Source organism: Panthera pardus, unplaced genomic scaffold (assembly GCF_024362965.1).
Source record: "Panthera pardus isolate Hobbes unplaced genomic scaffold, ASM2436296v1 HiC_scaffold_8, whole genome shotgun sequence".
In the NCBI taxonomy this organism is placed as follows: Eukaryota; Metazoa; Chordata; class Mammalia; order Carnivora; family Felidae; genus Panthera; species Panthera pardus.
The window spans coordinates 21,784,733-21,799,378 of NW_026527013.1; the positions used below are offsets into that span (position 1 = coordinate 21,784,733).

General features: G+C 58.4%; 1 protein-coding gene across 1 annotated transcript in view; it reads left to right on the plus strand.

The window, feature by feature from the left end:
- The first annotated feature begins 265 nt into the window (after window positions 1-265).
- The window catches only part of PRKCD (protein kinase C delta), a 29,797-nt gene continuing 15,416 nt past the window's right edge, over window positions 266-14,646 (plus strand). The window contains exons 1-2 of the mRNA XM_053897097.1: window positions 266-497; window positions 4,208-4,321. The gene's annotated coding sequence lies outside the window, so the exon portion shown is untranslated. The remainder of the gene's footprint in view (window positions 498-4,207; window positions 4,322-14,646) is intronic.

Sequence of the window (14,646 nt, forward strand, 5' to 3'; positions counted from 1 at the left end):
TTGGGAGAGCGTCCTCCTCCCGCGGGCCTCAGCGTCCTCCTCTGTAAAGTGGCGCCCCTTCTGAGGGCTGGTGCGCGCGCCAAGGGTTGGCAGGGGCCGAGGTGCGCCGGGACCGGCCGAGAGTGACCAGCACCGGGAGGAGGAGGCCGGGACCCCCTCCTCTCCGCGGCGGGGGCGGGGCCTTAGGGGGCTGGCCCTTGTGAAGGCGGGCCCTGAGCGGGGGCGGGGCCGTGGCAGGCACCTGGGTGAGGTCGCGCCGCCCCGCCCCCTTGCACTTCCGTGTGCAGCGGCTCGAGAGAGGGAGGCTGCGGCACCGGGATCCCCGGAGCGACCCTCGGCATCCGCACGCAGCGCTGAGGCCCGGACGGGACTCAGCGGCCTCCGGGCCCGTCCCGGTCGGGCCCGCATCGACCCCCCGTCCTCGTGCGCGCCCCGGAACGGAGCAGGGAGCTGGACCCCAGACGTCGAGACCCCTGGCGCCTGGAGGTGCGCGGGAGGTGAGTGAGGGCCGGGACCGGACGAGGGAGCCGGGCTACCCTTAGGGCGCGCCGCCCCTCCCTTCCCCCTCTCCAATCCGGTTCTCGTTTCCAAAACTGTGAAACTGAGCCGCGGCCAGCGAAAGTCCCCGCCGCGCTCCGAGACCCGCCGGTGCCTCCGTCCCCGGTCCGTCGGTCTGTCCCTCCGTTCAGCGGTACGGGCCGAGGCCCTCTCGTTGGTCTGCTCCCGGCCCCTCTACCCGCCAGTATGTCCCTAGACCCTCCGAGCGTCCGCCCGTCCCCGTCGATTCCCTGGGGCCCTCGGTCGGTCCATCTGTCCCCACCCCCTCATGTGTTCCCGCGTCCGCGTCTTCCTAATCTTGATCTGTCTGTCCTTAGACCTCCGCGTGCCCCACCCCCACCGCACCTCCCGCCGCCCCTGGATCCTGTCCTCCCAGAGCCGCGCCCCCAACCCACGCTCGTCGCCCCCTGCCGGTCCCGCCGCCTCTCCTTTTCTACCGCGGAGCAGAAGCCAGGCCGCCCGCCTTGCCTCGCCACCCGCCCCTGGGTCCCTGCCCGGCCCAGCCGGAGCGGCGCCTCCTTCTCGCTCGCTCTCTCCTTTCAGTCTGGGTGTCTCTCTCGGTCTTTCTCCATCTGTCTCCGGCTGGGCGTGGCTCCAGTCTCCACCATCCCCCTTACCGCCCCACCCCTCCTCCCCTCTGAGCCCCCTCGCCTAGAGGCCCCTTCCAGGTCCCGTCGGTCCTAGCCCCTCCGCAATTCAGACGCCACCCCTCCCCCCGTGGGTCCCGGCCAGGTGAGGGGAGAGAGTGGAGGAGATTCGGGGTGAAGAGGCTGGAGGTGGGCACCGTCAGAACTGTCCTACTTCTCTGACTCTCATTTCCTCCCGTGAGAAGGGAGAGCCCCACTGAGCCCCCCACTCACACCTGGTCAGAAGGATTTGCTGTGCTTAAGGGCATCCCCTTCTCCTCTGGTCCCTACGCTGTACGGTTGGACTTGACTCCTTGTAATGAGTTGCCTGTATCTGGACATGTAGGTACATTGTGTGTCTGTGTCTGCCTGTGTGTTCTTTGTCACTGTGTCTGGAACTTGCCTCTGTGGTCTTTTCCCACCTGTGTGCCTTCCCTATGTACATGTGTGTATGTCTGTGTGTCCTGAGGCTCTGTGTGCCCTTCGCAACTCTGTGTGCACTATGTCTTGGTGTGTTCTTTATCACCAGACTCCCGTCAATGTGTTGGGGTGTGTGTGTGTCTTTGTGTACCTATGTGTCCCTTGTGTGCCTGGACAGTCCTATGTTGTACACTGGGCGTGCCATGGTGACCCACTGGCCAAATACATTTGAGCTGTTAGTTTTGGGAGCCTTGTGTTAGAGTATTACCCCACCAGGCTCATGTGTGTGTCTGAGTGTGGGTACGTGTGTAACACTCATTCTTCCTCTCCCTCTGCTACTGAGCCTCTGTGACCAGGCTGACCTGGTCACCAAGGGAGGGGACTGGTCCCTTGAGTTTCCTTGTTCCTGCTGTGGACTGAGTTGGGGTGCGGTGGACAGGCCGGTAGAGGGCAGTCCTGTGTGTGTGTGTGTGTGTGTGTGTGTGTGTGTGTGATGTAGAGGTGTTTGGACAGCTATACCTAGCTATAGGCTGGTATAAGGGATCTGGTGTGTTCAGAACTGTGGCTGGGCGAGACTGGTGAGTGTGTGACTGGTGGGAGACTCACAGTCTGATTGTATGAAACTGCCAGTCTGTGTGCTAGGGAGTCCCTATGATTGTAGGGAACTGAGAGTGTGGTGCCTGTGCCCCGAGGTGACAGTGCTGGGCGGGAAGGTGAGAGCCCCAGTGTGTGTGAGCATGTGGGAGGCTGTGAGGGTGTGGATGTGCACGGGGCACCTCAAGGCCAGCCCTGGTTCCTGGGGAGTTGGGGAAGGGCTCTATCTCTTGCCTTCCTCTGCCCCCCAAGTTGAAGGATACCCGAGGGCAAGTCTTTGGGTTTGCAGTGCTGTGACCAAGACCTAGGGCTCAAATACTCACTGTGCCTCTTACGGGCGCAAGACTGGGGCTAGGCCTCTCTAAGGCTGAGTCCCCTTATCTGCAGAACGGAGAAAGTTGCTGTGAGGACTTGAGGTCCTGTGGCAACAGTCCTCTAACACAGGCTTGCTTGTCAGAGCTCAGCACATGCTAAGTCTTATTTGGAGACCACTCTCCCCTGCCTACTCTATGGTCTCCATTTTCCTGAGAGCTGGGCTAATAAAAGCCCAGATAGTCCCCCACCCAGTTTCTTTTCTGTGATGTGTCTGGTGCCCCCTCCCGTGCCCTTTACCAGACTGCTTTCAGAAGGGCTGAGGGCTGGCAGAGACCCCAGCAGCCTTATTCAGCCCACTTGACACCTGCCCAGTCTCAGCAACACTGATGGGGAAGAAGGGGCTGGGGGGGGGTGATTTGGAGCTTGACTGCAGGATGCTGACACCATTTAGCTGCCACAGCTAATTGGAGTTTAAATTAAAATTAGAAATAAAGTACAGACAAGCCTGAGGATGCCTCAGTCCCTAGGGAGCGGTGATGGGGGTCTTCAGTGGGAGGAGGAGCTCACATCTTGGGGAGAGGAATCTTTCGTGGAGGCCCAGGCCTTTCAATTTTTTTTTTTTAAGTTTATTTATTTTTCACAGAGAGAGAGAGAGAGCATGAACGGGGGAGGGTCAGAGAGAGGGAGACACAGAATCCGAAGCAGGCTCCAGGCTCTGGCCCTCAGCACAGAGCCCGACATGGGGCTCGAACTCACAGACTGCGAGATCATGACCTGAGCCAAAGTCGGACGTTCAACCAACTGAGCCACCCAGGTGCCCCGAGGCCCAGGCCTTTCAGCCAGGAGACCTGGGACACCTTGCTGCCTTGCCATTCCTTCCTTCTAGGATCTCTCTGGGCCTCGGTTTTTTTCAGCTGTATAATGGGCACAATATTAATGTGAGAATCACCTGAGCTAAAAGGTGTAAAACAAAGAATAAAAAAGTGTCACGAGGTACCTGGGTGGCTCAGTTGGTTGAGCATCCAACTTCTGATATCAGTTCAGGTCGTGATCTCCTTGTTCAGAATCGAGCCCCTCGTAGGGCTCCGTGCTCAGCGTGGAGCCTGCTTAAGATCCTCTCTCCCTCTCTCTCTGCCCCCTCCTTCAAAATAAATAAATAAACATTTTTTTAAAAATGTCACTATTCATTTGGTACTCCCAAGGTGAGTCTAGCACAGGAGTTATATCATGCCGCATCACTGGGGCCTCAGAACCACCTGGAGAGATGTAGTCTCCTCATTTTAAAGATAAGATAAACTGAGGCTCAGGGAAATTACCCCAGGCCACAGAGCAGTGGCTTCCCCAATTGCCACTAGGTCTCCTAAGTCATAGGGCAACCTCTTGCAGACAGGAAGATTAGGACAACCTCGGGCGGACAGTGGGAGCTTTCTTGCTGCGTCTGTAGTCTGGAAATGCTCTGAGGGCTGAGACACAGCGATCCAACCCCTAGCGTGGAGAGGACATGGGGCCGGTGCCCTGGAGAAGTTGGGCCCAACACTCCACTTCACAGAAGAGAAAACTGAGTCCAAAGAGGCTGAGGTCTCAGAGCCAGATGGGGCTGAGCCGGGCCTGCATTGGCTGTTCTGGGGCTGACTGATGGGGAAAGCCTGTTTGGCAGTGCCTCCCAGCTCAGCTGTTGCCTCTTGTTCCTGCAGGTCGGCCTGGAACTGGCCCAGGTGAGGGCAGCGGACCTACTTCTGGTGGTGGTAGTGTGGCGGTGGCCGCAGCGGGAGCCAGGACTGAGGGCAAGGGGGAGCCAGGAGCCCCAGGTAAGACTGGATCCTCCTAGACAGATGCACATATGGACAGTGTGCCGGGGTGGCCTTCCTCTTTGGGCTCCTCCCTGTCTGCTGGGGCTGGGGCTGGGGCTGGGTCGGGTAGGGGAAGGGTCACACAGAGTCCCTGGGTTGAGTGAGGGGCCTGGGTGCCCAGAGTGGGCAGCAGTTGGCCTTGCCTATGAGGGCTCCCTGCCTGACTCTGGCTTTTGGCCCAGGGAAGACTGTGGCCTTGGAGCTCAGAGGCCTGGGGCCCACCGGCCGTCTGGGGTGAGGAGGGGTGACATTTTGCTAGTCAGTTAGAAAGAAGGCGGGGTATGTGCCAAGGGTTCAGGGTGGATGTATCAGCTTTTCTATGGCCTCTTGTCTCTGCCTCAGGCTGTTCTCATCATCTCACAGGGAAACTGAGGCTTGCCCTGGGCCCCACAGTGGGTTGGACACCAAACTGAGAATGGAATGAGGTCTCTCCTGAGTTCTTTTCCACATCCCAGTTCCCTCATTTGCCCATCCTCTCTGGGGTGAAGGAGAGATACACAATTCTCCTCCCCAGCCTCCAGATTCTGGGTGAGTTAGGCAGTCTCTAAGTAATACTGGGGAAGGCTGCACTCTCTCAGGCTCCTTATAAAGCTAAAGATTCCTTCTTTTGGGGCCAGACCTCCTTCCTTCTGCCCTCATTATAATGAAAACAACCCTGAGAGTTACCTATCGAATGTCCAAAGTTCAGTGGATAAGATTCTGGGGTGTGATTGACGGGGGGGGGGGGGGGGGGTTGCTGAGGGCACTTGGAACCTAGGGAGTGACAGTGGGGAGGGGTGGCAAAGGTGGTCTTTCCTCAGGGAGACCTCCCTGATCAACCCCTGCTCCTGCCCCTACTGCCCTACTCCCGCCTCTACTGGTATCTACAGATTTTCGAGGGGCAGCAGGGGTGGGGGATGGTGGTGAATAGATCAGTGGGGGCTGGGCTCTCAGAGCTTAACTTGGAGGGGAAGGAGGGCAGGAGGGCAGGGCCCTGGCTCCTGGGATGGGAGTGGGGGCTAAACAAGGGGAGGGTCATCATTGGGTCTGCTGTTTATTCAACTTACCATCAAACCTGGTGAGGGGAGGAGGTGACGTGTCCTTGGCGGGCTGGAGGCCTCTGCTACCTGAGGTCAGGGACCCACCGACTCCCAGCACTGAGCCCCATTCCCTAAGAAATTCAACCAATTAGTCTTGGAGCCAGCCCACTTTCAAAGCTCAAACCTCACCTCCCAGCTGGCGCAGACACAGGTATGCTCACACAGGGATATAGAAACTGAGCTGCCCTCTGCGCCCAGGCCTGCACACCCTCAAGTGCCCACACAGGCACTACACACGCGCACACACATCCACAGGCATGCTCAAACACGCACTCGGGTGCTCGGCCAGTCACCCTTGCATTCAGAAGCCTGCCCACACACACCACACTGCCCATCCTGGGTCAGGAAATGGGGTCCTTGGTCAGGGTCACAACCCAGCTTGCGTCTGGCACTGAGGGTGAGGTTTGAGGTGTGGTTGTGACCACAGGTGCTCCAGGGGGCTGGGCCACACCAGGAGGTGGGCTCTGCCTGCCCAGGCATTCACCAGCCATCCTGCTCACCTGGGCCAGACCCCCCCCCCCGCCCACCCCCCCCACCCCCCCCCCCCCCGGCTGACCAGGACTCTGTAGGGGGTGGGGGGAGGGATGATGGGGGACGACTTCAGCTGTGCTGGCACCGTTTGTGGCTGCTGCCGCAGAGGAGGAAGTGGGCTGCCTGTGGTCATGGGGCTAAGGTGCTCGAAGGTGGGTGGGGGTCCAATCAGTTCCTCTGTCCCCACAGTGTCAGTGCCCACAGCGGAGTTGCTGGGCTCTGGTGACTGGGAGGCAAGCAGGGTACTTCTCCCAGGGCGATCTGTACACTTTCCAAGGCCTGGGCCCAGGGAGAGATCTGTCCATCCGAGGTGTTTCCGGAGGCTCACTTCCCTTGGGCTGCCCAGGAAGTGGTTTCAGAGTGGGACTGACCAGCCGTCCGGCTGTGGCCTGCCCCGCCCCGGCCTTGCCTGTGAGGGGAGCAGTGCCTGACCAGTGGGTTAGGCTGACTGACCAGGCTTCCCACTGCCAGGGCTGACCAGGCCTTGACAGAGGCCCGAGGAGAGGGCTCGGAGAGCTGCGGCTATGAAGTTCCCTGCAACCCCCATCACCCCAGCTCCTCCTTTCCTCTGAGCTCAGAGGCTCAGAGCGCTAACTCTGGCAGGCAGAGCTGCGTCGCGTGAACTGGCATCGGCTGGGTTACGTCTCAGGGATTAGCCAGCTCCAAGCTGTACGAATGAACTTGGACAAGTGGCTTTGATGCCTGGTGCCTCATCTTTCTTCTCTGACAGATGAGACAATGATAGCATCCATCTTCCTGCGGTTGTGCCGGAAGCTACAGATAATGTATGCAAAGTAGCTAGCATCTTGCCTGGCACTTTATTAGTGTTTAAGGGGTAGAAACTGGAGTTATGTAAAGCACTTAGCACTCAGTTTGTGGTAACAATCCCCCAAAACAGCAAGTGGTACTGATGGTGGGGTTATTATTGTCTGAAGGCCTGGGCACTGGCCCAGTGTCACAGGGCCAGGTGGCTGCACAACGAGGCTGAGAAGCCAGGTCTCAGGCTCCTTCACTCCCGCTCTGTTCTGCCTCCCGGTGGCAATGCTGCAGGGTGGGGAGGGTACGTTCCATGTCCTCTGAGGAGAGGAGCTGCAGGGCAGAGCAGCTGTGCCCACTCAGCAGCCCAGCCCCCTCACTCCCTTTCAAAGGGAGGAAAATAGATCTCATGACAAATGGATGCAGGAAAGAGAAAGGCAGCTGCCTGCTGCCCCCTCAGCCTCCCCTGGGCCCCTTCCCTGACTCTGGTCCCCTGCGGGACGTTGGGCCTGGAGAAACTGACACTGGTGATGGGGGGTGGGTGGTGAGCCCTCCTGCCAGACTGCCTGCCCTTTGGACCCCTGGAGTCAGCCTGTGGACTGGGAAGGGGGTAGACATCTGGGGATAGAAACCCCCCCTACACACATGTCCATACATACATCCTTGACACGTGGCAGCTGGTGACAGGGACATGCCTGTGCTAGGGACAGGGAGGGGAAGCCCTTTGCTCTCCAGGGCCCAGAGGCTGGGGGCCTCGGGTGTTGGTGTGGTAATGATAGTGGTATTGTAGGCGGGGGCCAGAAGACTGGAGGGCTGGAGATTGGCAGGGGCCTGGGCTAGGAGTTTTGAGTGAGGGCATATCCTGAAGGTTTAGGAGCAAGACCTCTGCAAGCACCAGACAGACCTGGGTTCGAATTCTCACGTGATATTTACTGGCTGTGTAGTCTTGAGCCAGGGACTAGACTGCTTTGAGCCTCAGCTGCCTCATCTGTGAAATGGGAAGGTCAAGGAGTTGTCCATTTGAGACCTGAATGATAAGGAGCCAGTGTGTGTTTCAGAGGAGGGGCAGGAAGACAGAATAGCAAGTGCGGAGACTCCTAAGGGGGAAGGAACTTGGCTGTTCAGGGAACTGAAAGGGGTCACCGTGGCCTGGGGCAGAGGAGTGAGGGGAAGGCAGTGGCCGAGGAGGTCAGGGAGGGTGGGTTAGGCCTGGGGGAGGCGCCTAGGCTTATTGGGAAGGAAAAGGTAACCATTAGGGACTTGGGCAGGGAGTGACGAGATCTGCCTTAGTTGCTGGGGCAGAAGGACTGTGGGGCCAGAGCAGAGGATGGAGAGCAAGCAGGTGCAGAGCCTGGGGAAGGTGATGGGGTGCTAGGATGGGGACAGCGGTGGACAGAAGAGATGACTTCAGGGTAGAATGCGGCACAGAACTGATGGTGATGCTGTGTGGGGAGGAGGGTGAACCCCCCACCTCCTCTGGTGTCATGGGGCCAGTGCTGGCCCTGCTAGGAGATGAGGGGACACTTGCATGGAGGACATGAGGAAGCCTGGCTCAAGTGCATTTGAGTGTCTCTAGAGCATGGTGAGCTTGGGGAGGCAGGTGGGCCCACAGGCAGGCCTGGAGTTTGTGGGACCTGAGCTGAAAGCAGAGATGTGAGAGTCAAGAGGTAGCGTGCAAGCCTGGGCTGGGGAGGACGGGGTTCGGCGGGTCTTTGGTGGGAAAGTTCAAGAGGCCCTCGGTATGGGGTTGGGATGGCTGTCCCTCAAAGGTCCCTGCCAAGGTGCCCAGGAGGGCAGGCTTGCGGTGGCTGAGCCACTGTTTTCACAACAGCCCCGGAAGCTTTGGATCATGTCACTGGCTTGTTGGGTAAACAGGCACAGTGGAGCGGCTAGATCAGATGCTTGCTTGGTGTGGGCTGCAGGGGCTGGGAGCCCGGACCAGGGTGGAGGGAGACAGGAGGATTGCAGGGCCTTCTAGTACTAGGGCTGGAGAAAGCTTGTGGGTCTGAATCATCAGTACAGGGAGACCGAGGCCCTGAGAGAGAGAGCAGCTAGCCCAGGGTCTGCCAATGGTCTCAGGCTGCCTTTGCCAAGCCTGGTCTTTTCCCAGAGCAGCAGTCCAGAGCAGGGCATTACAGGGGTGGGAGGCTTGAGAGAGCCCCTTTACCACTGATCCTGGTGACAGGACGGCTGGAAATGGGCAGGGGGGCAGGTGTGGAGAGGACAGGTGTGAGGGTGGAGGTGGTGATAAGGATGATGGTGCCAGGTCTTGCACTCAGCACAGCCTCCTAGGCAGGGCAAGATCATTCCCTTTTATAGACGAGGATGCCAGGGCACCTTTACCAGGCTCACAGGGCACCAAGGAACAGATCAGGTCTGAACTAGACCTGTCCAACTCACACCCAGGCCCCCACTCCTAAGTTCCTGTGTTCACTGCCCGCCATGGGATGGCACGCCATGGCCCTGCCTCTCTCCCGGCTTCTCCCGATCCCCAGATGGGGAGGCGTCATCCGAGCCCTGCTCCCCTTGTGGTGATGGGTGGCAAAAGCCTTAGGCGCCCATTTCACCTTCTCCCAAACACAGAGATTAATGTCAACTATGGGGAGAACCATGGGAATCTGGAAGGAGGCCTCTGGGGGTGCAGAGGGACAAGGTGGAGGAAGTAGACTCGGGGCCCACCTCTTTGGAGGCTGGAGGAGGAACCATTCCCACCCCCAGGCACACAGACATGCCCTCACCCCACAGGAGGCCAGGTGGCCAGTTCCAGAGTTAGAACTGGAGGGTCCCTCTCTGCCTCCCCACAAGGCTGCCCCATTGGCATTGTGGCTTTGGGTGAATTGCTCTCTTTTTGTTGAGTTCTGCTCAGTGAGTCTGAGCTCACTGGAGGTCATGTGTGAGGTACCTGGCGTGGCCACCCCACCTGACAGGTGTGAACCTTCCCCTCCTTCCGTGTGCCAGGCCTCGGACTGCCACCTGTGACCCCCGGTCTCGTCCTCAGCCTCCCCTGTCCCCTCAGACGGGTGGGCGGGGAGGCCTGCCCAGTGATGTATGCGACTGGCCCACTTCTTCCTCTGTGCACTTTGGACTTTGCTCTGGGCCAGGAGGGACTTTCTCTGCCTCCTTCCGTGGAGAGGCCCAGCCTGCCTGACACCCAGCTGCTGTTTCCCTCCTTAGCCGTTGTGCCCCAGGGGCTGTGGTCGAAAAGGCTACATTTGGACATTCCTGGTGCCAGACCCTAGCCAGACGTGTGTGGGTGCTTCCAGACTTGTGTGTTTATCCCTGTGTCTGCCTGGAATATCTCTGTCCATTGTGCTGGTGATACCGTGTGTGCACACAGATCTCTCTGTGCTTATGAGTGCATGAGGGTATCGATGTCTGTCAACAGGTGACAGCGGTTGTGGGGGGTGGTGTTTCTCAGTGTGTGTCACTGAGTCATCCTAGGAGTGTGTATGTGCCTGTGGTTACAACCATCTGTGTGTGTGTCTAACTGCAAGCAGGGTTCCCCATGTGTAACTGTGTGTTTGGGTTGGTGGGTGTGCCCGTGTGTGCACACATGTGCGGTTATTCTGGGAAAGACCCTCATGTACCCCCCACCCCAGCTCTTCACAGAGGCCCCCTTGTCCTCAGTCCTGCCGTGAAGGGGCCTTTGTTTCTCCCTCAGGGGGTACCTGGAACTCTCCCTCTGACTGAGTCCAGGGCTTCCCCAATCCTAGGACTAGCTGAGTGACTCAAGGCCTGGGCCTGGCATGGACTATGCCCCCAAGAAGGTCCTATCCTCACCCCTCCCCTTACCATGTGCTGGCAGGAGTGAGTGTAAGTCAGTGACAGCCAGGGTCCCAAGTCTTGCCTCTCAGACCCTTCCAGATCCTCTGACTGGCTGGGCCAGCTGCACCCCTGCACATCTCTCAGATTGAAGCCTGGTCCCCATTCTACCCCAGCCCCTCTCGCTCCCTTCCACTCACTACCTGAGCAGCGGTCATATCCTCCTCTGTAATTACATATTTATGTGACTGTCCCCTACCTTCCTAGCTGTGAGTTCCATGGCCCAGTATGTCTTGTCACTGTGGTGCCTGCTGGCTGGGCCTGAGGAGGGCTGGACTGGGCCTTTGGGACTTAGAGCCCCCACCCCATCGTGTGCAGAATTATGTCACCACCTGTACGTACTTTCCTGGGAAGAGGGTCCACATCTTTCATTGGTTCTCAGGGTATGACCACCCCTTTGCAATTGCAGAGGCTTCATTCATGCTGCTCAGGCCTCACCTGTGATTCCCACTGGATCCCTGTGGACTGGGTCAGCCTGGCAGAATGATTTTTGAATGTCCCCAGGACATTCATATGTGTGGCCAGAGCTGAGAAGCCCAAGACAGGGATTGAGACAGTGCCCAGAGAACAGACCCAGGTCCTCAGCATGCACTTCTCAGACAACTGCACAGGGTACCTGTAGTGAGTACATGAGGCAGGGGAGAAGCTGGCTTCCTGATTCCCCAGGGTTGGCCTTTAGAACTGTCTGCAAGGATATGTAGGAATTCAGGACATTCTGGCTGAGGGAATAGCATATGTAAAAGAGGGGGCTTAAAAGCGAGACAGGAGTTCACAGAGTAGCCAGAGGTGAGACCTGAGGTGAAGCAAGCCAGGGCCAGGCTGAGGTCTGGGGTTTCTCCAAGGGCAGTGGGAGCCCAGGAGGTTTCATGGGTTGGTGGTGACTGGTAGGGGTCGCTGGGGAAAGGGAGGAGAGTCCACTGCAGTGGTTGGTCTGTGAGGGGCGGGGCAAGAAGGAGCACGAGTGGGGGTTGAGGGTTGGGAGCAAGTGTCTGGACTTGCTCTGGGACTTGGCCATGATCTGAGACCATAGCTGGTCCTCCTCCAAGACAAAGCTGGTCATATGGAGGCTGGGGCACAGGCCCTGGTGGAAGGGCCTTAGAGGGGACCTTGCCTAGCCCTTCCCCTCCCCCACCTCCTGCTCTTCTTGCTGAGCCCATTTCCTGGGTTGTGAAACCCCTGTGGCCTCTCTGACTTGCTTCCGTCTGGGAAGGCCATCTGGGGAGGCCATCCTCCCTGCCAAGCCCGGCTGCCTTGCCCTGTTGCTGCTCTGCCAGAGTCAGCCCTGCTCCATACTACTGATCACACTGCCTTTCACTGGCCTACCCTCCCACTCCCTGGGCCTCATGTGTCCTCCCTCCTTCATTCATCCTTTTAGGCCCAAGTGGGCTAGACCTTGAACTACTCCCCAGGCCGGGTCTGTATCCCGAGGAAAGCCTGGGCCGACACTGCCTCCACTTTGCAGCCACCTCCACCCAGCCTTGACTGGCAGCGGGTGGTGCCTTCCATGGGCAGGCGACAGGGGCTGGCCCCAAGATTGGGCAGATATGTGTGGGAAAGGGTTGCATGGGAGGAGGGCATCTTCTGCCCCAGCAGGTGCCCCAGCTCTGTTTGCTTGCCTTTCTCGACCTCAGCCTGCCCCCTCTTATTTCTCTGGCAGATTTTCTGAGGGAGCCTCCATCTATGTTTGCACACACTCCCCAAGAGCCTGGCCAAGTCTCTCTTCTTGGGGCCCCACTTTGCTCCTCGGTCCAGTGGGCATGTCCCTGTGGCCTATGAGACAGAATCCAGTGCCAGGGAAGGACCGGAGTAGAGGGGCCAGGTCGGGTCTGGGGACCTGGAGACTCTCATTGCAGGACCTCATTCTTGGTTTCCCCCTCCCTGCAAAGAGGAGATGGGCGGGTCAGTGTCTAAAGGTCCATCTCTTAGATATGTTTTGACTTAATGGGTTTTATTTTTCACCTTTAACAAAACTGTTATTGAACAAATTACACATGATTGCTGTGGAAGAGTTAGAAAGTACACTTCTATTCCGGTTGGCACACCTCAGGCCATGTCTCCCACATCACCCCCATTGCTGGAACACACTCATGGGCGTACACGTGGATGTGCAGCATGCACACTTGTCCTCTGTGCCCCAGGAGTCCTCACCAGTGTGGTCACTCTGCTCACCTCAAGGTTGGCCTTGTCCACTGCCCTGGACGGCCTGGGAGTACATTGCCCTGGAGGAGGTGACCTGCCTGCTCTGGTCCTGCCCAGCACCACCTTTCCTTACCTCTGGGTGGCTGGTCTAGGGTGGGGTGGGGAGCCGAGTCAGTGGGCCCTCATGCCTTGGGACTGGAATCTAGTATGGCCTAGGGTTCCCCAGGTTTTGAGCACCAGAGGCTGGCCCAAGGGGCTGGGATGGGCGGGAAGGTAGAATTCAGGGGTCTGTACCACCCTCATACAGAAAAGGAAGAGGTCCTCAAGGTCAGGTCTAGGACCGGCCCAGAGGGGGTTGGGCAGATAGACTCTGATTAAGCACAGGGCACCACTCTCCTGGTGCCCTTACCCCTCTCCTCGTTTCCTCTGTCCTCAGTGTCTGTGTGTAGTGCTTGGCACATTTATCTGTCTGTACCTTTGCTCCCTCTTTCCCTTTGTCTCTTCTTCCTGACATGGTATACGGGAAAGAACATCGGCTGCAAGATGCAGGCCTGGATTCAAATCCTTCTACCACTTACTGGCTGTGTGACCTTGGGCAGGGCATTTAACCTCTCCAAATCTGTTTCTTCATCAGTAAAATACCCACTTCCAGAACCAGCACGGACACGAAGTGAGCTAATGCCATTACAAGGTTAATCTGGTGTGTGTTGGCCTTAGGGAAGGATGATCCTTCTTATAAGTGAGGGTGCTGAGATTCACCCCCAGATCCTCTGACTCTGTGTCCGGTGCTCCCCCAACTTCATAGGGCTGCCTCTGCTATGGGCTGAAGAAATTGGAGAGTAGAGATTAACAGCCCACTGCTAGCTGGGAAAGGCCTGGCTGGCCTCAGCCAGCTCTGAGGGGCAGGTCCCATGGAGGTCTGTGTGGGATCAGCCCTTGCCACTTCCATGGCCTGGCAGAGCGGCAGTGAGGCTGAGCCAGTGGCCTTCCTTTGGGGCCTATGGGCCTGGGCCTATTTGCATGGGGGCTATAAATAATCGGCACACCTTGCTTTTGTGCTGTTACTTCAGTCCCTGGTTTCCCCACCAGTGTTCAGACTGCAAGGTAGATGGGCAGTGCTGGCTTCACTGTGCAGGGCCCAAGACCTCTCTCAGGGTCACGTGGTAATAGAAGAAGATCCTGGTTCATGGTGTCTGTCTCCCTCCTGGGGTCTGGGCCGTGCAGTGGGGTGGAGGGCCCATGCCCTAGTGTTAGTCTACGAAATTGGGGCTTGGGTGACCCAACCCTGGGGTTGCTGCTGAGTAGCCCCATGGGTCCCCCTCCTCATGGCACTGCGGCCTGGCTGTACAGGTTTGGGGCTAGGGCTGGGGCTTGCTGTGGTTACGGTTTCCCTCCAGTGGCTTCTAACTGAGCAGCAGCTGCTCTGAGTGTGATCATTGGGTGCTGGAGCGCAGGCCTGATTGGCGGCCTGCGAGGCTGGGCTCTGCCTCACATTCCTGGGGCTTCTCTGATTCCATCTCCTCCATGCAGCCCCCTGGGGTGGTCCCCATGGACAGAGGTGGGTGAGGTCATGGAGCTGGGACCATCTGGACTGGGCCCCAAGGGGAGGCGGTGGGGAGGCATCTTGACCGCTTGCCTCAAATGCCCAGATCATTTTGCCACCAAGGCTACCCTGACCCCCTCTCTCGCAGGAACCCAGGCCCCTGCAGCGTGACTACTGCTCCTTTGTCCCTGCCTGTGTGACCACTCAGCCCTCATCCTCTGAGACACTCAGAAAGCCCGTCAGTGCCCCACCCTGGGTCCCAGGGTTATCCTGTTGGGAAGCACACGGCCCAGCGTGTCTGCTGGGGTCGGGCCTGGGAGTTGTGGATGCAAACTTGTGGCAAACGTGTGCTGTGCAGGGGCCCTGCCGATCATCTGGACCCCCCAGGGAGAACTCGGCTGGGTGCTCCACAC